Consider the following 23,587-nt stretch of genomic DNA (forward strand, 5'->3'; position numbering starts at 1 on the left):
GACTTTACAATTTAACAAGGGGACCCATTAGATACCTAAGGACCATGGGAGGACAGTTTATTACAAAAAACAAAGGTCCTAAGGCTAAGTTCGATAATACAAAAAATGAATGTATAGACTAGAATCAGTACTATATCCGTTTATCCTGTACCCAGCCGGGTCAGGAGTTTATTTGCATTATACAAAAAAATGATGAGTTACCACAAAGAGGGTACATTCCAGCATTTGATAGGGTACAATCCTGCACCTATCTAGAGTAAGACCGGAAATTATAAGAGAAAGGTAGAGAAGGAGAGAAAGCAATATCAGGCAAGAAAACGTAGGAGCCACATGTCCCTTGCAATAAATAACTAATAAGCAAGTTAAGACAAACAATTCATGCAAATACAGGACACACAATGGATATATTGCAGAATTGTTTAAATTGTCGACGTTTCGATCCCCTGGCTCCTAATGAACCGGGATCATCTTCAGGACTGTATAATTAGTTGCCTGTTTAGATTTTGATGAGCCTCTGTGGTTCCAGAATGGAACACGGGTCAGTTGAATGATCAGGATAATTCCTCCGTATAGCGTTGTGCAGTGGAGTCTTTTCGGCGGTCACGGGGCCGAAGAGGATATTTGTGCCCTCTTGACACCTCTCCTTGATAGGGGGCGTTTCCGGGTGGATATTTTTAGCGAGGTGAGGCTTCTCTGGGTCAGCAGCTCACCCGATTCTTGATTAGTTTGGCGAAGTCGCCGATGGCTAGCTCCTCAATCGAGCTGGAATGGGCTGGCGGCGGGCTCAATGGTCAGTACATCCGGCAGCACGTCCGCCAAACTATCTCTAATAGATGCCTCCTGTAAATTAATGGGTAGAGTGATATTGGCACGCTTGGAAACCTGGGCAGAATCATCAGGGATTATTGTAGAGTCACAGTATGGGTTTAGAAGAGGGAAGGGCACTACTGAGCAGTGCCTGAATTTAGCACTGATTATGGGCAAGTACATGGGTGCCAAAAGAAGTTCTATTTGTTTGGCATTCATGGACTTGTCTAGTGCTTTCGACACTGTATGCAGGGAGAAACTGTGGTCCATGATGGAGGTTATGGGCTTTGAGGAGCCTTTGGTAACTCTGCTCCGTAGGTTGCATGCTGCTACAACAGTTAGGGTTAGATACGGTCCTGGAGGTGAAAAAACCAGGCATATCTTTTCTACTGAAGGAGTTCGCCAGGGTTGTATATTAGCTCCCTTTTTATTTTTGGTTTACACAAACGGTTTAGAAAGTTTTTTGATTGAAACTGGTGCTGACTTTCCTAAGATTAATGGTAAAAAGATCCCAATGTTGTCATATGCTGATGATACTGTGCTAATGACCCTCACTCCCAATAGCATGCAGACTTGTCTGAATGCCTTTGATTTATTCATGGGAAACTTAGATCTTGGGGTCAATTTTAGCAAATCGTTCACCATGATGTGTGGTCAAAAGAAGAATGCGAAAACCCGCAACTTCAAGGTGAGGGAGTTTGGCATAGACAAAGTTGATAATTTCAATTATCTGGGCAACCTTTTTAATAAAAAACTGAATTGGGAACCGTTGTTGTTAAACCGGGTTCAGAAGGTTTCACAGCTAAATGAGGCTCTTTTTCGCTTTGCCTGTAAACTGGGACAACGACGCATTGCCGAAATGATATCCCTGTATCAGGCTAAATGTGTTTCTGTTATAACATATGGTGCTGGTGTTTGGGGGTCACAGAACTGCAACAAAATACAGATTGTAGAGAACAAATTTTTAAAACGCCTATTATGCGTTCCTTCGGGTACATCAAATTCTTTTTGTCATAGTGAGGTTGGAATTGAGTTTGTTTGTGATACTATTCACATTGCACCCTTAGTACTATGGTCTAAAGTTTGGCAATCTGATGATTTGAAATTGACGAAAGATATTCTCACAGATTGTCTTAAACTAGAGCACTTTGATGAAATCCCTTGGCTTCGATATGTTAGAGACACCTTTGATAAAATTGGGTTAGATATTATGTTTAAAAACCGTGATATCTTGAAAAAGGACTCTAAAGCTATCATTAAAAAAGCATATAGCCAAAAATTTGGATCCTTGGGTGGTAATGAACAGGTACTACGTGTTCAGGGAAAATTAGTGCTCCCATTTTATTTAACATATATTTTGAAAATGCAAGGACGCTTTTATTTAACTAGGTTTCGTCTTGGAACCTTACACTTCCTTTTTGCTTTCCCAGAGCAGGGGGGTTGGAAGGTGACTTTACCCTGTTGTCCCTGTAATAATAAAGTGTCACAAAACACTCTACATCTAATTTTATTTTGTACTTTGTACAAAGATCCAAGAAATTCCTTTATTAAACCACTATTATTATCCCTTGGAACGCCTTATTACAAAGAAGGCTATGAATATTTGTTATCATTATCTACGGAAAAGATCTGTAATGCTGTATTAAGCTTAATTAGAGCGGCACTTGCCATCAGAAACCCTTATTGATTTGTATCGTGTAAATCAGAATTGTGTAACAATGTATTATGATGTCTTCTTTTTTGGAAATGTATTATGATTTAATGTTGTTATATTTTAACTTGCATACTTTTATGATTTCCTTTGAGAAATCGAAATAAAGTTATTTGAACGAACGATTAACACACTGGAATTTGGCACTCTAAATATGGAAGGGGCAGAAGCTACAGTAATTATCGAATCTGCTAAATCTGTAGAAGGTAGCCCTATTGCCGAGAATGAAGAGGAACCTGACGAACCTGACGATTGATTATGAAGACATAAGTAATGACGTCATGGGCACTGGTAAAACTCTGGGACGCAGGAAGGGCAAAGCTAAAGTCAAAAATAGACTTAAGAAAGGCAATATCGCTATTTCCTCTGTCAATCTACGTGCCAAACTGATTAGAGATGAAAGTCCCCTCCGCAAATGGATTCAAGCTAGGGGAGGAGTCAAGTCTATGGCTCTGCATCTATCTGGTGCCAACACAATCGAAGATGTTAATCAAAAAGAAGGAGCCCAATCCGCCATGAGTGCTTTGTACTCCCGACTCTTGTTCCGGTAGAATTGGCACCAATTCGGAGGGAGCAAACTGCTGAACCGGTTGATAAATCAGTGGTTGATGCCTCAAAATTTGTAGAAGCGACTTCTCAACCCCCTCTCACTGAGATCTCTTTAGAGCCTGAGCCCTCAGCCTTTTGAGATCCCTCGGTATCTGTATCTGTATCAGGAATAACCCCGAAACAAATAGGAGACGCTCCGTCCTCCTTCGACCTTATTTTAAAGACACTTACTGATCATAAGCATGAAGCACTTCAGCATTTTCTTCAGCTCAGAGAAGACAACAACATGCTTCAGAATTCTTTGATGGAGGTCTATAGTAAATTAGGGGGTGTCACACAAGAGATGGAGGATTTGAAACAAAGAGTTGTCGAAGTAGAGGAGGGGGCTATGCGTACTGAATCTCTCACCAACCAGCATGCAGCGCAAATTTCAAACCTTGAAATTAAGCTCGAGGACATGGAAAACTGTCAAAGACGGCAAAATCTACGACTTTTTGGTATTCCGGAGGGGTCTGAAGGCTCAGACCCTCGGGCTTTTGTCGTCAAATTGTTTCAAAAAGCCTTTATAGACCTCTCGGACTGGGATTGGGACTCCCAGCTACAGAGAGTTCATAGGCTTCCTATCTTTCAAAGAGATAAGACCAACAAGTTTCCACGTCCTCTTCTGATCTATTTTGGGAACTATCTACTGAGACAGGCGGTCTCACTAAAAGCGAGACCAAATACCCCGGTCACAGTTGAAAACATCACCTTTTTTGTTAGATCTGATCTAAGCAAAAATACGATGGATAGAAGGTGATAGCTCCGCCAGATGATTGATTCTTTCAAATCTATCGGTTGTGAGGTCTATTTACAAGAGCCTGCTCATCTCAAAGTTATTAAGGCCGGCCGATCTTACTTCTTTACTGATTTAAAAGAAGCAGAGACTACACTCTCTAAGTTTAGCCTATAATTAAGCCTATGACTAAGTAATATACATAAAAATAGAAAGGGAGGGGAAGGAGGGTGAGGAATAATGTCTAGGTATATTGGATACAGCACAGGGCACTGAAGTGGACCCTAGTAGATACATCGAATAACTGCTGCACTGTGAAGTAAGTTAGGCCTCTACTATATCACCGGTTCCTAATAGCGGTATTCTGATAAAAAAAAAAATTCCTATCATTGTTCCTCATTTTTTTTTCTCTTCCTCTTTTTGCTCTCTCCTCTATTCTCTTCTTTTTTTTTCTCGTTGCAGGGGTCTCGGTCGTAGCCTCTCCGCTGCTGCTCTTAAGAGCTGCCTTTCTAGCGGCAGTAAGGTTAGTGGGGTGTTCTCCCCAATTGTACTAGGGAGGGTGGGTGGGAATTGGTTTGGGCGAAGATAAAAAAGAGGGAAAAAATAATCATTGCTCGAGACTTCATTTGGAAGCAAAGACAAAATACAATCACTGCTTTATATAATGATTTAAAAACAGAGGGATATATATCGCTGTGCAACTGGTTTTCTTCAGAAAATGTTTTTATTTAGATGTTTAAGTTGGATTATATAAACCCCATCTTGCGTTGCTTACAGAAACTCATATTGGTGTAAAAGATAAAAAACTGCTTGGTCAATTGGGGTATGATCTTATCACTTGTTCAACTTTGGGCGCTTCCATATGGGGGGGGTCGCTATAATGAAGTGTAAACATTTTAATTTAGAAATTACACGGACAACGGCTGACTCAAAGGGAAGATGGGCTATCATTCAAGCCAAACTGGAGCATTCTAAATATGTATTTTGTGTGGTCTACGGCCCTAATATTGATGATCCAACTATGTATTATAGATTAACCATGGAATTATTAGATTGGGAAGGCGAACTACTCATTATGGGCGATTTTATTTGTGTGATGAACTATCATTTAGATACAACCCGATGTCATGCACTAACACGGATGTGTAAAGTTAGAGCAGCGATATTAGAACTAAGTCGCACACATAATCTGAAAGATGTTAGGCGTACTATTAACCCTAATGTAGCCAGCTTTCATATTATTCAGCACCTCATAAATTATGTTCCCGAATTGATATGGCTTGGGCTGCAGAGAGAATCACGAATAATTGTACAATAGAGCTATGTCCCAGAGTGACGTCTGATCATAACCCTATACTGATCGAGATCAATATACCGACTAAAAAACAAGAGCTCAGACAATTCACTTTCCCGAGATACCTCTTTTCAGATACAATTTTTACTGCCCAGCTTAAGCAACACATTACTGAATTTGTACTGATTAATTTAAACTCTGTGGCTGTAATACACGTTTGGGATGCTTGCAAAGCTAGCATTAGGGGCTTCGTACAACAATACGTCTTACGGATAAACTCAGCAAGGCGGAAAGAGATTAAAACATTGACTTCTAATCTTATATCTTTGGAAAACCAGCTAATACAAGCTTTGCAGCAAGAAACGCCTAATGCCGATCAGATAAAGATGGATTTGATCAATTTGAAGATTGTTACTAAAAAGATTTTGATTGAAAGACATAGTCAGAAACTGCATCAGTATCATCTTTCACAGTACGAAAGTGGGGACAAAATAGGAAAATTATTAGCATATAAAGTTGCTGACAAGAAAGCGAAGACTATGATCAAAGCTATAAAAGATGACAATGCGGTCTGACACACTCAATCGGATGATATATTAAATCAGTTTGTTAACTATTACACTAGGCTATATACACCTGAGTACTCCCCTTCTAGCGATCTTATTTTATCTTACATTAATAAAAATCTGGCCAATCAAAATGACGGTGAAAGGTTCAATCAATTGGAGTACGATATCTCTATTATGGAGATAAGATCAGCAATAGCTTCTCTTCCATCCGGTAAAGCGGCCGGGGAAGACTTAATCCCAATCGAACTATATAAAATATGTTCACAGGAATTAGCTCCCCTTTTTAGCTTAGTTATCAACTCCATTAGGGAAACAGGGAAAGCGCCAGCTTCATGGAATAAGGCTAAAATAGTATTTTTTCTATAAAAACAGAAACCAGCCAACGATTGTGGGTCCTATAGGCCCATTTCTTTGATAAACACTGATGCTAAGACTTTTGCCAAAATATTAGCCACTTGGCTAGGCCCCCACATGCCAGAGCAGGTTAACATCCAACAGCATAGGTTTGTCACAGGGAGAGACACAACGGCCCACGTCAATATGGCTATTACAGCCTTCGATGTAGCTTCTACGGAGCTCTCCCCACTCGGTATGATAATGCTCGACGCGGAAAAAGCGTTCGACCGAGTGGTGTGGGATTATCTGTGGGCCGTTCTTAGGGCATTCGGTTTTCAAAGTAACTACATTGGCTGGATCAGATCCCTGTACGACCAACCTACAGCTAAGATAAGTTATGCAGGTATGGCCTCTACCAAATTTCAGATAGCAAGAGGAACCCGGCAGGGGTGTCCTCTTTCAGCCCTGCTGTTTGCTCTTTCCTTAGAACCATTTTTAAATGCACTTATGACTCAAGCGAACATTAGTCCTTTTCAATTTGGCAGACATGCTCTAAAAATAACCGCATACGCGGATGATATAGCCATCTTCACAACTGATGTAGTTAAGTCACTACCCCTGATCATTAGAGAATCAGAAGAATTTGGGAAGGTCTCGGGGTATAAATTAAATTTAAACAAGATGCAAATTATAGCCAACTTTAAAATATTGACCCCAGTCCCTGGCATCTGTACCAACGCTCGGTACCTTGGAATAAAAATGTCAGCTTATCTTGGAGACTTAATCGCTCTTAACTACAATCCACTTCTGAAAGAAGTGGCACTGTCTTTTAAAAAGTCGCACAAGATCCCACTGAGCCTTGTCGGCCGGATTAATCTAATTAAAATGAAAATTATCCCCAAATTTCTTTACTTATTTAGATGCATCCCCCTTCGACTTAGCAGTGTTTTTTTCAAAAGACTTGATGGGTTATGTAGCAGCTACATATGGGGCTATAAGAAAGCCCGCAGATCTATCCAATCATTGAAACTCTCCACTGAGAAAGGTGGACTGAAGCTCCCTCACTTTAAAGTATATTTTTTCGCTACTTTTTTTTCTCGTCTCCGAAGCTTGCTCACCACTAAACTACCTCAACCTTTTTTCTATGAGTTCATGTTAGGCTCTGATAGCAGCCATTTTCTATTAAGGGTCCATGACCCCAATTTTTTCAAACGTGTTAAATGTAAGACCGCTAGAAAAATTATCGCCATTTGGAACATCATTATGAATTATGGGAAATTTTCTTTCTTTCATTCAGACTTACCTTTATGGGACAACCCAGGCCTTCCCGGAATTATCTTAGATGGGGCAGGTATTTCCTGGGCTAGATGTGGGGTTTGTACATCAGGAGACCTTTTCGGACATGAGGGCTTTTTAGATTTTACGTTATTAAAAACTATATATAAATTGGATGATGCCATGTACTTTAAATACATACAAATGAAAGACTTTCTAGTGAAAAAAATGAAAATTAAAGAAGCTAGCCAATCAGAAATTCTAAATTGTTTGTATTCTAACAAAACTAAATCAATTATTAGCGAGGGGTACGCATGTCTAATAAATTTTAAAATGGACGACTGTAGCAAACTTGCTATTAAATGGACCAATAGGATGGGTATAAACATAACACCAAACCAAATTTCGGGTTCATTACGTCAAATCAATCAGGTGGTCCAGTCCTCTAGCTTAAGACTACAGCACTACAGCACTATAGAACTATTTGCCAACTTTACTATACGCCGCAGAGAATATCTAGCTGGGCAGGCAACAATGATGTCAGCAGCCGTACGAAGTGTCCTAAATGTGACTTACACGCTGCCGATCTAGTGCATATGTTTTTTTTATGCCCGTCTTTGACTGAATTTTGGGAAAAAATAGAAGACATACTCTCCCATAAACAAATAACTAGCCCGAAATTCACTGCACAGCTGGTTTTACTCGATTTGCAGGATACAAGTTACATATTCAAAGACCTCATTACTATCTTAATTGCCTGTGCACTACTGGTTATAGCTAGGGCTTGGATCTCTCCTCATCCCCCGCACATTTCGGAATGATGGGCTTTAAGCAAGGAGATACAGTTGATGGAACTTTCTCTAGCAAAACGAAGGGGACCTCAATCTTTAAGGAAAAGAGAGAAAATTTGGAGACCTTTCTTGTAACATTATTGTCTGGGTAATGCTGGCTACAATCATTATTTCTTCTTTTTTTTTCTTTCGAAAAAATCATTTGTTTTTTCAAGTGTTCCTCTGTATCATTGACTATTGTATAAGATTTTAACGCCCTATGAATTTCTTGTCTTTTTTCTTATTTTTCTTACGTATGTCTCTCTTGCAATGATCAATAAAAATATTCCAAATGAAAAAAAAAGAATACAGAAACTTTACATCCTTTATTTCAAATATGTATTGTTTGCAGGATAAACATCAATTCAGTTGTTGTTTTTCTATGAAACAGGCTCTTTACTTATCGGTTTAGTAAATGCTGCTAGTTTCTGTCTGTCTGTGCGGGTTTTTCTTTTTTCTGAAATAATCTAATACAGAATCTCTAAACTCCATCTATGTCACCTCATCGCTGGTCGTAATTTTGCAACAAAACGTCAAACTAGTAAAATAGGTACGAACTCTATTAGCTAGCAAAGTCTGTCATCATCTTTAACTACTCCTTAATTCCGCCAAGTGGCGCCCCTGCACCAGCAAAAAATAAAGGGCAGAGCCAGCAGCTGCAAGCAATAATGTGCTATGAATTTCGAGGGGAAAGAGAGAAGCCAGACCTCGGTTTTTCATGTCATACGGCCCGGTTCAAGGTCGAGGTTGTGGATGTTTCGGCACAAAGAGCCCATTCAGAAGGAGCAACAGTGTTTTTGCAAGAAAAGATAAAAAAAGCAGGCTCATATTTTTTATGGCAGACGTGGAAGCAAATGAGTGTATGAGTGAGTATATTTAACGTCGGTGCCGGTAAAATAAGTGCACAAATTAAGCGCTTAAGATGGCCGCCGCATTCGTGTGTATTAAGCGAGGTATCTATCCTCCGCGTGGGCGGAGTTAAGAGCAGGTGATCGCTCGCACCTGGGCTCCATTGGCGGCGGCTACTACTTTAGCCCATTCAAAGCTGGGCGTTAGTTTCGGTCAATGGCAGGGATTTCTTCTGTCTTCGGTGAGCATTTTTGTTGGAATGTACAAACTAGCAATGAAGTGACAGTTGTGCTCCCCTCTCCCTCCAGGCTTCCCCCCCACCTTTTCTTTATGCGTTTCTGCCTTTTCCCGGAGGCGTCAGAGCGCTTCACCATAGGAACAGGAATGATACACGGCGAGGAGGAGATTCCAAGTGAACACGTTACAAAAGCGAATCTTAAGTTACACGAGGGACAATTGTGAGCAGACTAAATGCAAGAGATAGCAAAGGGCGCAGCGCAGGAGGAAAAAGTGAGGTGTGCGCAGGTTGCAAGTGGAGGTGTGATAGTGCAAGGTATGGCCGGTGCGAAGAGCCGTCAGTGGGGGTGGGGTGCGCGGGGCCCCCGCCGCGTGTCCGCCCTTTCTTGCTCTTCAAAGCGTGTCTTTTGAATCTGGCTCCCCAGTCTTCTGCCGGACTCTGCGTGGGCAGCTCCCGCGCTCGGGGAGCGTCGCCACCACCGCTCGAGGAGCTAGCTGCCTTTAGCCCCTTTGCCTCCGCCATTCCTAGGGCTGCTCTTTGGGAGAAGAAGAACCAGAGCACATCTCTTCGCCTGCGAAGGGCTCCCGCCCGCCCAGCTCCCCGGAGACCAGGGCAGGCAGGCTGAGAGCCGGGATGCATCTCTAGCACTCCTCTTCTATTATGCACATGCCACTTCGGAGGGAGGCTGACTTTTGAGGGAGCTCTGAAGCTAAGGGGGCGCGGGGATGACTTTGCCCCAGACCCACACTTCGGTCAGATGGAGCTGTCACCGCAAACAGGCCCGGGACACACTGCATTGCCGTCGTTCTGAAGTCGTGTTTCATAGATGTGCTTGGTGCCGGACTCCTGCTTAAGAACCTACCAATGTCGGGCGCTGTCCGCAAAGTGCCGCTGCTTCTCCCTTCCCCCTACTTGTCTTTCTTTCTTGCGAGGCACTGAGTGCTTAATTTGTGCCGGTGCTTAGCACCGGCACTTAATTGCCAGGGCTATACGCATTTAGTGCACGTCAGTAATTGATTTATAATTAGTGGCATAGCACAGAGCGTGTGCTGTGCTGCTTGTCTGTAAGAAGTGCTGCTGCTGTTTTACGTACTGGTTGTCTTCTTGATGAAAGACTGGTGATTTTGAAGAACTGTTCTTCAAGAGTTAACTACTTTTCAATCAGGCACTAATAATGGTGGCCTCGCCCCCCCCCCCTTGCATCAGGGTTGTCCTACCGTTCCACCCCCACAGTCCCGCTCATTAACTACTTAATGCTCCGGGTGACGGTCCCATAGTCAAAGAGACTGTTTTGCGGGCAGTGCGGGGCACGCCTGTGGAAGCCAAGAGAACGGTATTGTGATTCACGAAGAATGAATGAATCTCAAATATCTCCGACTATTTGATTATAATTTGATGCGACCTTTAGTGAATATATGTTTTATATCGATGTCTTATGATGATGGCAAGGCCGGGTCGGGGATATCATATATGTTTTATGTTGATGATCACTGACTGATGTCTAATGATGATTTTGCGCGGGCCGGCCCGGGCTACCTGGGTTCAGTTTTACTTTTGGTTCAACAAATCTGTGGGGGGTGGGGCAGTGGGAGGCAAGCAGTGGGAGGCAAGCAGTGTGCGCAGATTTTTTTCCCATTGTAATGCGCGCGAATTCACCACTGTCGGAGTCATAGTGGTCTTTCACGTTTTCAGGGGTGAACGAATGGAGGAGCCGTGCACGGGCCATTAGTTGAAAGAGTTGCCTAAATATTATAACGAATGAATCGCCTGCTCCAAGTGTCCTGTCCTGTTCGCTGTTTTACAGTGAGCTAGGATATTATGTGCTCCTGCGGTGATGGCTAATCTCGCTGATTCTTGGAGTCCTGAGACCCGTGTTTGAAGTGTCCTTTGCACTTTGGCTTTCCCTAGGGCAAGAGTTTCTGGTCTATATTTTGAAGTCGTTAATACATTATGTTTGCCAGAATGTTAGGTTGCTTACTTATCTACAGCTGTATGTAATGGGTGTATAAGTGGAAATATTTGTTTAATAGTCCGAGTGGGTGAGCTTTTTCAACACCTAAGCTAAAAACCTGTGTTTCCCTGGTATTTTGATTCTTCTGTCCTTGCATCCAGATATGATACAACAAGTAATATTAAAGCTACAACAAACCAGTGCTATTGTCTTCGTTAATGATTGTTAGTTGCACAAGATAAATAAGCAACAACCATGGCTTTGTTGCATAGAATATTGAAAATGCTTCCGTTATGAAATGAGGCTACTGCGAAAGTACAATAGCCAGACTTTGAAATTACATCAAAGGCAGTGAAGGGTGGGACCGCTGCAGAGTTAAGATTACATTTTTCACCCTGAGGGTGAGGGAAACCATGGCGAGCCTGATAGAGAACTGTCTCGGCACCTGGTATTTAGAACTGCCGGTGCTGAGCACCGGCGGGACCCGCCTCACTTAAAGCCCTGGTGCTTGGATAACGCAAGCATCCGAGTGCTCGGTTTCGAGAGAGTTAATCTTAGAAAGTGGGACCCCTGCAAACTCCTCTGCTTTGCCCCTGAGAAGCGTCGCTGCCTCGCTGGTGTACATCTTAACAGCAGAAACCCCTCCTTTGGTCCCTCAGAACCTTCACTGGTGACCCCCCCCCTGAATGGCAGAATCCCCTCCTTTTTGTTCTTAAGAGTATTCACTGGTACCCCCTAAACAGCAGAAACCCGTGAACCAACGAACGTTCAGCAGCGTCGGTTCTGTTCATTATAAAGAGTCTAATAGAATAGTGAAAGTTAGTTAGTCTAAGTGAAGTCAGCCAGCACCAGCAGCCAGCACAAACGGGCGCCAGGCCGGACGACTTTGTTGTGGTGCGACGTGCATTGGCGATTTGTTGGAGTTGAGGAGTAGCCCCCGGGCCCGGCGTAGCCGTACCAGCAGTGAGTATTACATACTACAGTTCTCACTCAATCTGATTCTGGGCAGAGTGCCGCGAGTAACCGCTCCAGCCACCAGGAGGCAGGGCCTGGCAGCAGGCCCAAGGTACAGTAAAAACAACAGATGTTACTGTTGCACAATTCCATCATAGTCGTTTAACAAAAAATGTAAGGAAAAGTTGTCAGCACCAAGGAGTTTAGAAATTATACACTCCACGGTCACACCCATGTTTTTTGCCAATGTGCACATTGTGCAGCAAGGCATGCACTATCAATACCCTAAAAGGACATAACGCTGGTAACTAGTTTGGTAACATGGTAAAAGGATACCTTACCATTTTCATTAAGGCTCAAGCCCCCACCTCCAGATATTTGTTTTTTACATGTTTTAATAATTATTTTAACTTAACTTAATTTTAATTATTCAAAGGTGGGTCTCTTTGGAAATCACCCAGTGGCATAATCTGGGAAGTTGTAGGCATAGTGAGGCAGGAAACGGGATGTGAGATATTACTGACACGTCTCATGTCAGGAAGGTGGGGAAATGGCGCCTTCTGGTGACCATGCTTTCAAGAAAGAAGATTACAGTGACTGTGAGCAGGACATGGACCAGAGGCTGCAGATCCAAAGTAATGAAGGAGGAGGGAGAAGGATGGGGGTTGCAGATTTTCCAATTTGGCTGAGAATCCATGCAGCTCTATCCAAACAGATCGATAATTTAACCCCTAACTTACCGTACAGTTATCGGAAGGCGTATGCTATCACATCTGACTTTTAGCAGTGCCAGTTGAGGATGTGGGTGTAATCAATAAAGTGGGTGGAGCCAGTGGAGGAAGTGGGTGGAGTCTGGGGAAAGTAGGTGTGGCCTCGGACAAACATTTGAGCACCTGGACTTCATATTTTACAAGTTTAGCACTGAGTCTGGAAAGCAAACATAGGCAGACAAGAACACCATTCACCTATATGGGAAGCTGCTATAATAATTAGACATTGACTCTCCAATTTTTTTGTATGACAGTCGGGGTACTTCCTAACGGTAAAGGGGGTAATGGTCCGAGTCAGTGCAACACAAATACTTAAAATTATACACACATGGTATCCATGGAGAAGTGTGGCTCACTGGTTAGAGGAGGCAGACCTGGAAGCAGAGGTCAGCCCGGGACCAGGGTTCAATTCCCGGCTCGGCGGGGTCTTGAGTCCTAAAATGTCCATGGACTCGACAATTCTCGCTCCGGTGCCTACTCGATTCACGGGTTCACACTCTGCGACTCTGGGCAATAGCTTGCTTAATCTCCACAACGGCCCCTCGCGGCGGGATGCCTGGCTTTCACCTTGCGGATACCCTGCTGGGGTTATCTCACAGGGGAATACCAGGACGGGTTCCCTAAGCAAGCGCTTAGAAACCGCTTGGTGATTTGCGCTATATAAATTCCTGTACATTTACATTTACATCCACCCCATAGAGCGCATTGTCCTATCCAGACATGTATGGAGGCCATGTACATTCGAGCAGCGGGGAGTATGTGAGTGTGGGGTGAAGTTCATGCCAGAGATCTGACAGCCCCCATCTCGTGGTCCACCGTTCAAAGTCACAGGCCAAAGTGGATGGTAGGGGTGGTAAGGAGCAGTCCGTGGCACATCCCAAGACCACACCCTGCGCATTTCAGTGGTTTTTGCAAGTTATGGGGAAATGGCGTCTAGGAAATGTAGTTGGCCAGTGTTCGGCACATATCGACTAGGTATTCAGAAGACCATCTTATCCAGCGCCCCTCCAATATCGTATATCTGCCCTCTGCGTCCATCTCAGTCTGTTGTGTAAGTAGTGCCACCCATACCCGTGTAGCTCTTGCATAGGTTGGCCCCATTAATTCTACCTATCCTTGTCCAACCCCCACAAGCTTCAACCAGTAAACTGCAAATAAAACAAAACTGAAACATGATTAACAACAAATGAACTATAACTTGCGTGCTCTTGCTCGTTGGCATCTCGTTGGGAGGTGTTTTGTGAATATACATCAGTGAGCTCTCAACAAAATGGTAGCGTCTACACACCAGTACCATACTAAAGATCTGCATATGTTCAGGCGTAGTGGCCCTGTAGTGAAGCCGAGCGTTTCTCCAGGTTAAATTAAATCAGCTGTCCAAGGAGTGACTGGGAGCCACTGCCAGTGATTCCTGGTCATCTGTCAGCGAAGCCTCCTGGTCTCCTTTTACCTCACCAGATGTTGATGGAATGTACTTCCTCCCTCATTGTGCGAATGTCTTCGATGAAGGATTTTTGTTCCGCCATTGTGAGTTCTTTTGTGGGGTCCCCCGTAGGCATCCACCACTAGATGTGTAAGTCGGCATCCCCTTTCAGGTCTCTGGGCATGAGATCGTAGCTGCAAGATGTCGCGGCCCTCAGCCTCCAGCCAGTTACACACCTCTTCTGGTGTGGAATATAAATGTGTCTTGTTAGATGTGAGCCTCGATTTTAGCAGGGTACAATAGGCCATAAGATATGTTCAGTGCTCTCAGTGCCTGTTTGGCTGTCTGAAAGCCCTGTCCTGACCTCTGCACCGTTGTTGTGTAATCCAGAAAAAAGTGAATTTTATGACTGTTCATGTTCCATGGGCTCGCCCACCTCCCCCCCCCCCCCCTTGTAGGATATCGGCAGTCCGGGCACCATTTTTTAACCCAGGAGATCTGGCAAAAATTGAAGTGGCAATACCTGAAAAGTCCTGGATTTCCTTTTTCCCAGAAGTATATAATCCGGGGGTGGTAAATAATATCGTGGACACCAGAGCACTAACGGGGGAACCAGGATAGTTTTGCCACTTTGTCCCTATCTATTACTGCCAAAGAAATCACAGAGGCTATAAACCAAAGTAAGGGAGGTAAAGCCCCGGGAGAGGATGGCATACCCATCGATCTATTCAAGTCCAAGAATGAGCTATGGTCCCCACTCCTTGTACGTGTGCTTGAGGCCAGTTGCAATCTGGGTTTTGACACATGGTCAGACTCAATAATCATCCCTATTTTCAACAAGTATTTGCAATGCAATAGGTCTCGCATTAGGCAAAGTTTGAGCTTTTAGTATTGTAAATGGCATTGGCTATTTTTTTTTGCAGTAGTTACGTTTTGTTTTTATAAAAAGGGACATATAAACCCAATACAAGGTAGGTCACTTGGTTAAGTGGAGCTTCAGGTCTGGACCAGACTGACAGCTGATACGGACTTGCTGTGGCTGTTAGTGTCGGGACTGTGTTGCCCTTGCTGCTCCTGACTAGCCCTGTGGCGGAGGGGCTGCTGATATAACGTCCCTGAAATCCCCACTGTGTGGGACGTGTTGATACGGATGTGCTGCTCCTGTTGGGGACTGCGTTGCCCAGGCGGCTCTGCTCCTGACAGGCCCTGAGGAGGAGGAGGGGCCATCACATATGGGCGCGCAGCAATATGGGCGCGCTGCTGGTGCTGATTTGCTCACTTTGCACTGCCCGGGACTGGGCCTGTGGTAAAAGAAGTACCACTCATCGCACATACAGCACGCCTTAATTTCCCTCAGAGTGGGACGCACTGGTACAGACTGACTGCAGCTGTTGGGGACTGCGGTGCCCAGGCTGTACTATTTATGGTCTCCAGAAGGCTATTCTCTTTATTCAACTCACTGAATTTTTAACATGGGGTCCATGAACTAAATTGCATCTAGGGGCAAAACATTTATTGTACAAGGTTAATGGTATCACTACTACATACCCAGATTCAAAGGCTATGGAATGGTGTGTGGTTTGGGAGCTGTGGAACATTTAGAGGAGTTCCAGGGAGCACAACCCACCATGAGAAAAATAATGTACCTATTTTACACCAAAGGGACTAAAGAACAGCTGATATTCATTAGATGACCAGGGCCTTCTTAAAGTGTAAGATGCTTCTTTGCTCAGCAGAGGCTTAGTAGAAGCACGAGGTAGTCCTCATATGGAGCGCATACTTTATCACCCGAAGAACACAGCCTCCCACCATTTACCTCGGAGCCCAAGAACATAATCTGTGGCGTACCTCAAGGTCATCCCGAAGTCCTACTCTGTTCAATGCCTGATGTGGAAAAGAAGTTCTCACGGTTGAAGACATAGAAATGAATAACAAAGTACAGTGACATAATTAAGGAATTAACACTGGCTGGCAATATATCAGAAGATATAACTGAAGGCACCTCCTGTTGAGCTGTCTCAAAACATTAAGAAGCTATGTAGCACTGCCCTTAGCCTTATGAGGAGTAGGCATAGATGTGAAGCACGGAAGGGCTGGAATTTCAACAGTGACGTGCTAGAGTTGGTCCTGAAGGTGCAGGGGAAAACAATCATGGGAATTTGGGGAACGTACGCAAACAAATGCTGTCGTGAAATAGCCAAATGACAAATGTCCAAACAGACGCCCCACTCCACTGCAGTTTTCAAAAATAGGTCGTGTGCTGGATTACAGACAGCTTCCTGATGCAAAACTACAGAAATGTTATTCAGCATAATTCCCCTGCTAACATGAAATGGAATGGTGCAAAACTGTTTGTGCGAGGAAATATTACAGGAAGATTTTCAAAGCATGAGCAGAAAATGCAGCAAACCAGTTTTCATCACTTGTAAAATATACAAGTTAAAACCGAGCGTGAGGCTAAATCAGTTAGCTGAGCTCCCTTTCTTATTACAAAATAAGCAACCATTGGGCAAATATAACGGTTGCTTCATTTGTGTAGTCATTCACGGAGCAGTCGTTTTACTTGCTAAGAACTGTATTCATTTAAATACTGAATAATGTACAGTTTTAGTTTGCTTTACATTTTTATTTAATCTTACCCAGAAAAAAATGTCGAAGTAGCGAAGGATAAAGGAAGACACGTTTGCATTAATCTATGTTACATAAGCAGCACAATCAGCGCCAACGAGCATTTTCGATGTTTTGCATAGTGAAAAGTTTATGTAATACAGTATATGTATGGGTTTCGACACAGCTTTACACAGACACCCCTGTAATGGATTAACATGGGTTTCTGCATCCCCGCTGCACCTATATATTAGGGTTTTGTTGCGGAGCGCGGGCACCTGCTCCGAGTTCGGCAGCCCCCCTCCGGATTTTTCTCTGCTCCGTGTTTCGAGGGCACATAACGGCCCGCGTATGCCAGAGAGCACGGCGATGGGGCCGGAATAAAAACCAGGAAACTCATTGGTGCTTTCCAGAGATCACGAGCAGATAAAACATCGTAAAAACGAAACAGCGCACATAAAAAAACAAGGTTTTCAATCCCGGGCGGAAGTCAGGCAGGCCGGGGGCGGGACGTGAAGACACACCGGAAGCACGGGCGGGCTCCCGTGAGGTGAGAGCCTCGCACGCACAGAAGGAAGAGACCGCCGCCGCCTGCAACGAGCCCTCGCCTGAAGACAAGTACCGGTGAGTGGGGGCCTTTACTGAGCCTTTACTGAGCTGCGAGGGCGGGGGGCATGTGTGTGTGCGTGGGGCGGCGGGGGGCTCTGTATGTGTGTGAGCGTGTGTGTATGTGTCTTGGAGTCTGTGTGTATGCGTGCGTGTGTGTATGCGTGTGTGATGACTGCGGGGGGGGAGGGAGAGTGTGCGAGCGAGTGTCTCTGTGTGTGTATGCGCATGCATGCATGTGTGTATGTGTGGGGATGTGCACGGCGCGGGAATTGCTGTGAATGTGGACGGAGCCGACGTGCGCGTGCAAGCGGCTGAATCCAGCCGGGGAGAAGCGCGTGCACCTTCTCGTCCGTCCTTCCCTCGAGACAGGTGACTATACGTCTCCGTCCCTGGAATGCATCCTTTGGATGCTTATTCCAGGGCGAGACCTAAAAAGGGTGACCGAAATAACCCTTCCTGCTATCGCCCCATATCTCTCTTGGATTCTTTTATGAAAATAACTGGGAGAGTAATTTTGAATAGACTGCAGCAATGGGCTGAAGATGTAGAAATTCTGTCACCTGTTCAATATGGATTTAGGGAAGGTCGGGGCACAGTTGAACAAGTCCTCAATTTTTCATTAATCCAAGGAAAATACACCCAGGCAAGGGAGGGTAAAATTTACGCCGTATTTGCAGACCTAAGTGCAGCCTTTGACTGTGTTAACCACAGTCATTTATGGAAGACCCTAGAAGAGATGAAGGTGGATGAGGTCTTAATTTCCTTCCTTAGGCAGCTTTATGTGGGAGCCAGGGCAAAAGTCAGATTTGGCACTAACGGCGAATGCACTAAGCCATTTTATGTCCGGCGGGGTGTCAGGCAAGGTTGCGTTCTCGCCCCCTTCCTTTTTAATTTATACACAAATGATCTGGTGAAAGAGCTGATGGTGAAGGTGCGTGATTCCCCCCAGGTCAAACATAATCAAATTGTTTCCCTACAGTATGCCGATGACGCTGTGGTCATGGTCAGAACTCAGAGGGCTACAAACGACCCTAAATACATACATGAACTTCATGGATATGAGGGGGTTGAAACTTAATGTAAAAAAGACATTTGTTATGACCTACGTTAGACGTAGGAATGGAGAGTGTCGTCTGTTTGCAGGGAAAGAGAAGATCGCCCCTACCAAAACTTTTTCCTATCTGGGCATTGTATTAGATGATACAGGCAGCTGGGGACCTGCAATTAGATCCAGGTCTTTCAAACGAGCAACATCGGCCTTGATGATATTTTCCAAAAAGATGGGGAAAAGACCCGCAGATTTTCTACTGAAAATTTACCAAGCAAAGTGTATTAGCACAACAATTTATGGGGCTGGAGTCTGGGGAATAGTCGATTCAACATTCATGCAGAAGATAGAAAATGCATTTTTAAAATGTATTCTGGCTGTTCCCCAAAGCACACCTAATTTTAATTGTCATGCAGAGTTGGGCATTTGGTACATTAGTGACCTTATTAGCATGCAACCGATATTGTTGTGGCACCGAGTATGGACCTCACCCGATCTTGGCCTGAACAGGGACATTATTATTGATTGTATGAGCCTAGATTGGGCAACTAGTTTGCTAATGATTTAGGGAGACCTGAGTTTTATCACACACCTGAATCACAGTGTAATCTCACCAGGAAGCACTTGAAGCTGCTTTGTTGGAACCATCTGGAAACTTTAAGGGCAGGTGTAGAATTGGTCAAGAAATCTGTGTCTCATCATCAACTTATCCTAGTGACATACTCTATTCAACCTTAACTAAATTGGTGTTTAAATGGTTTTGATTTATACTTACTGACAAGATTTAGGTTTAATAGTTTTTTTCACCTAATAACTTTCCCAAATATGAATAACTGGGACAGGAAGCTATGCAGTTGTCCGTGAGACAATATGTCAGTTCAATCAACTTTGCATGCCATTTTTTTCTGTAAATTTTATGTCAAAGAAAGGTTGAGGTGGATTAAACCACTTTTAAAGAAGTATCGAACATGGAGACAATGCAGGCCGGCCCTCGTGTTTCTTCTTTCACTTAATGATGTACACACTGTGGCTGTAATGACAGGTTTTTTAAAAAGTGTACTAAAAAAACGGAAAAGCTTATCTATTCTCTAAATTTAATTGTTCCTTTTTTAATATATTATATGAACAATTGTATGTATCAAATTGAATCTGTTGCTTTTATGATTTTATGTGTTTTAAAATCGAATAAAGCTTTTTCATTCATTCATTCACAAGGCTATATATAAGAAATCTGCTTTCGAGAGAATGGGTAGTTGTAGGGAAACCCACTTTCCCAGATCTTTTGCTGAACGGTATATCCTAGATGGTTTTGAAAGAGTTTCCAGCGCATGTAAAGGTTGATGTGCTGTTGGCTGACTTGTCTTGTTGGATGTCTCTCTCTTGGACACTTGAGATAAAGTGGATGGAGCAATCAAGCGGGCCTTTGTCACTTCCCGCTTTGCAATTAGGAGTGGGCCTATGCCACATATGTAGTCCAATCTCTGCTGCATGACTTCCAAGCTTTGGTTGAAGAACTCCAGCAGGATCTAAATAGTTCATAAAGACTGTCCATGATGGAACAAGTAGTAAGATTCTTGTTGGACATATCTTGTGATGGACTGTGTGCAGCAGCCTCTGCCTCGCGAGTTTCCGCTTCTCCGGGAAGACACCTATGACTCCAATTTGAAGGTAGACCACGCACCAAAAACCTGGTTTCCCCCATTCCATTTTTAGGGAGCAAAGTGTTTGGTCAGCAGTTGGAAGATCTTGTGAAGAAATTTGCAGAGGACAGGAAGTTGATGACCTCCTTAGTCTTTCTACAAATGAAGGTTTTGGTTTGAGTCACGCATTCAGCAGCTCAAGAGTATGAAGCAAGCACTTTCGGAGTAGGGATCATAGCCAGGATGGCTCCTCATCCAACAAATCCCAGCCCCAGCATTCAGTCAACCCTGCCACAACTTCCTCCAAGAAGTTGACTCTACCAAGACAGTGGGAACAAGGCTCCTTCATTTCTCCCATGTTTTGAAAGGTATCAATAAAGGACTATTACTGCTTCAAATTATATCAGAGGTTAAAAAACAGATGTCTTTTGCTCAGATTTCTTTTGTCCCAACTAGAGTTCCTAGATATCCCCATCGATGCCAAGAGCTAGCTCGGGGAATATTGGATCTTTTGGCAAAGAGGACAATAAAACTGGTTCCAGACGAGAGGAATGGGTTGCTATTCCCTAATGTTTCTTGTTCAGAAACATTCAGACTTTCGCCCGGTTCTAGATCTGAAAAAAATGAATCACCATGTACCATATTTAAGGTAGAAGGTTGTTTCTATCCAGACAATCATTCCTATCATTCTCATGAATGTAGCTAGCCCCCTTGAACTTATTCGATGCCTATCTGCACATTGCTATGCATCCAGATTCCCAAAGTTTCTTAAGGTATGTGGTTGCAGAAGATCACTATAAATCCTGCATCCTACCCTTCAGCCTTGCTTCAGCACCAAGAATCTTCACAAAGACTACGGCTCCTCTGGGGAGTAATCTTTATGCTTTGGGCATTTTGGTTTTCCCATACCTGGAGGATTAGTTAATCTGTGGTTCTTCCCCTAAGGCTTTGAAAGCAGTCACTCATGTAAACCTAATGTTGGAAGACCATGTGTAGGAAATGGGATTCCCCGTTGGCTGAGGGTCGCACCAAAGTCCAGTAGGACCCCCCCCCCCGTGTAACGAGGGGAGGTGTACTCCCCCAAAATGACGCCTGCTCCCCCTAGTAGTACTATAGCCAGGGAAGACAGGCTTACTCCCTAGATAGCGTGCCAAGCATTTCTGACTATGCGCGGTAGTCGAGGTGACTCCCTACAGATGGTCGCGACACTGGGTTATAGTAAACATATCTGATTCTTTTTATAGCTTTAACATAAGGGCCATAACGATAACAATCCACAAGGTCACTTCAAGACGAGGCTTTAGGGGTCTCTCCACCAAGGGAGGTAGTTCAGTTTGCGGGCCCGGTTATACCCTGTCCGGGTTGGTGCTGGAGGGAGGGGGGTAACTTTGTGAAGAGCAGCGGTATCTTGGCTGGGGCCCGGGGCGTTCATACCCGGTGCAAGGCTCTCAATCCTCGAGCCACGGGGTGAGAGAGGGCCCCTTCGTTGCGCTGCGTGTCAATCCTCCATCGTCGAGCCGCTGGGCGTAAGGTTACTCTTGTGCGCTGCGTGCCCGGCTCTCAATCCTCGAGCTGCGGGGCACACAGATGCTGTCGGGGGCGTGGCGTGCCAGGAGACGGGCACCAACCGTACTGGTTCCCCAGCGTCGGCCCTCGCAGCAGGGTACGGCTTGCACTCTTCCCTTGGAGGTGGTTCTCTCTGGAGTACGGCTCGTACCTCTGTGCGGCTCGCACTCTTCCTTTGGTGGCAGTTCTCGCTGGGGTACGGCTCGTACCTCTCCTGTTGTTTCCAAAAAGTCCTCAGTGTTCAGGGGAGCTGCGACCAGGTCAGCGGGGCTCCCGAGTTCTAGCAAGGAGGAGGGTCAGTCTTTGTTCCACCGTCTGGGCCGCGACCAGGTCAGCAGGGCCCCAGGGGTCTTTCAGGGGCACACTCGCAGTGCCTTTACGTGGGAGCCGCAACGGCATCAGCAGGGCTCTGGGGGTCTTTCAGGGGCACACTCGCAGTGCCTTTACGTGGGAGCCGCTACAGCGTCAGCAGGGCTCTGGGGATGCATCTTCTCTTGTTTCCCTAGAATTCTCCTTCTCTCGTGCCATGCTCACTCCTTTATCTCCCAAAAATGTCTTAGATCTTCTTTCATGTAGGCAGGGAGTTCCCCTCCCCAGATCCCGATTGGGGGTGTCTCCCATCATTGGACATCTCATCCTTTGAAGCAGGAAGGCAGGGTCGTCAGCCGTCCAGCAGGCAGCGGTGTCGGCATTGTGGAGGACAGGACACCGCCCAGAAACCACTCCTCCCCTCTAATCTAAAAGGCAGACAGCTAACACCAGATGCCGGAGTTTACCCAGGCCCTGTCACGATCTCTAGACGGGGAATACACATCCCGGCAGTATCGTCCAGCAAGATTGTATGAGGAAACAGTCACTGCCCAGAAGTCCTATTTCTAGACTTGGAAGGTAAAGAACACCCTTCCTAAAGAGTGTATTAATTAATTCGGATGTTGGGGATGCTAGTCTGGTATTTTTACTATGTTCCCTTGGTCAGATAACTAATACGGGGTACTAATCAAAAAGCTACTAAATGAAGATGGCTGTAAAGTATTACGAAGTCATGCCACCCACACCAGGGCAGGACCTACCTTCTACTAACAATGCACCCTGGGGTGCCTGGTAGGTAGAAAAAGGAACCCAAATAGGTTTGAGAAGGGTAAATGTGTCGCAAAGTTCAGGGGTTAGCCTTGGAAGGAGGGCCAGGTCCAACACAACCCCCTTCCAGCCAAACACAGGGGGGGAATCACTACCAGGATGGGCTTCCCTGTGGTGGGCGATAGAACATAGGACCTGGCCCACAACAGTCTACTCCAGTCCTAGGCCCCATGAAAACAGTATTCTCCCTGGGAGACATCTGGGTAACACATACTCCTTGTTTGCTTAGGGGGGTGTGTCCCCCCCCCCTCCCCGCCCCCCCATCCACAGTACACACACAGCTAGTACCAGGGCGTGGCCTAGTCCACCCCCTGTCAACCAAGACAACCAACTATGGGGGCCACTGACCGCTATCAGTGGTGAGAGCCAGGCCTCCCACCTGCTAGACTTCTCTACTGCTGAGGGGGTCGGAGAGTGGGGGGCAGTAGCCCCAGGTGCTGGGCATCTTCTTTCCACTTCCATTCCTGTTTGGTCAGGTATGACCGCCTGACACCAACCGACCATCCCTGGGCCCTTACCCAGCTTCCTGTTAGGAGGCTGAGGTTGGCGGTCCCACACCCTGGATACCTTCTCTAGGGGGTTCTGCATCCTCCCACCGGGAGAGAGGCCCCTCGAACCCAATTCACTCATCAGTCCGTACCTTCCTCTT

This window comes from Lissotriton helveticus, chromosome 3_2 (assembly GCF_964261635.1).
Source record: "Lissotriton helveticus chromosome 3_2, aLisHel1.1, whole genome shotgun sequence".
NCBI lineage: Eukaryota > Metazoa > Chordata > Amphibia > Caudata > Salamandridae > Lissotriton > Lissotriton helveticus.